Source organism: Orycteropus afer, unplaced genomic scaffold (assembly GCF_000298275.1).
Source record: "Orycteropus afer afer isolate SDZICR_OR568_19922 unplaced genomic scaffold, OryAfe1.0 scaffold00360, whole genome shotgun sequence".
In the NCBI taxonomy this organism is placed as follows: domain Eukaryota; kingdom Metazoa; phylum Chordata; class Mammalia; order Tubulidentata; family Orycteropodidae; genus Orycteropus; species Orycteropus afer.
The window spans coordinates 2,287,245-2,288,518 of NW_006921947.1; positions in this window are offsets into that span (position 1 = coordinate 2,287,245).

Here is a 1,274-nt window from a genome sequence, read left to right on the forward strand (position 1 = left end):
ACAAATTTTGGACAATTTTCTCAGTGGTTTTATTTTTCTCTTCTTGGCAGTTCAAACCTACCAGCCACTACTCGGAAGGAAGACTGGGCAATATACTTCCGCAGACATACTGCCTTGGAAAACCAAGGTGGGGTCGCTATGAGACTGATCCAACTCGACAGCAGTGAGGTTTTTTTTTTTTTTTAGTTTTGTTCTGGAATTTCAAATACATGTAGGTTATTCCTTTTGATGGTATCCCACATGAACCTTAGGCTTTCTTCACTTTGCTTTGATCTTTTTTTCTGATTGATCCTTTTTCAAAGACGTATTCAGGTATTTGTCTTCAATCTCATTAATTCTGTCTTCCATTCATTCTATTCTCCTTTGCCCTTTTAATGTGATATCTATTTCTGAAAATTTAGTATTAATCTTCTGGATTTCTATCTGTGGATTTTGTATCATTTCTAATTTTTCACTTATTTTGTCATTTTGTTCTTATATTTTCTTCCGAAATTGTTCTAGGGTTATTTCTGTTTTCCTTAATGTTGTCAGTGTTCTCCTTGATCTGTCTAACCCTTTGAAGATAGTTCAATATAATTCTTTTGAATTCCACATCAGGGAATTCCAATGCTGCTTCTTCCTCAGGGATATGTTCTGGGACAGTATCCTGCTCCCCTGTTTCTACAATTTTATCTTGCTTCTTTGTGGGGACTGTGATGGTCTGTTGTCCCTGAGACATTAGGATGTTGTTGTATTTAGAACTCTGTTAACTGTGCATGAAGAGCAGTATGGGTGAATCAGGCTCTTCTTGGTGGTCATTTATCATTGGCCAGGTGATGGAGAAGGAAGTCATGGCTCTCACTCAGTAAGTGGAGCGGCAGGATATATGGGTGTGGTTGTGTCGTATGGGCATGGTTCCTGTCTCCCACTCAGTTAGATAAAAACAACTATCAAAAAACCATCAAAAAAGTAAAAGAAAGCAGACAAAAAACATACTGCATAAACACACAGGAGCAATCACCAAGAAAGGAAAAAGAAAAGAAACCCCCACCCCACAATATCTGGGGAGAGGGCAGTAAGAGAAAAAAGATAGAGTAGGACAATAATGAAGAAAAATGGGAAAAGTACAAAAAGAAAAATAAGGATCAGGGTTAACCACAAGAAAGAAAAAAATTAGAACCAGGAACAAGGAAGAGAGAAAAATCTGAAAACTAGACCCTGGGAAGGGAAGAATAAGTAATAATAACAAAAAGGACAATAATAATAATAATAATTTTAAAACAGACAAAAAGTAA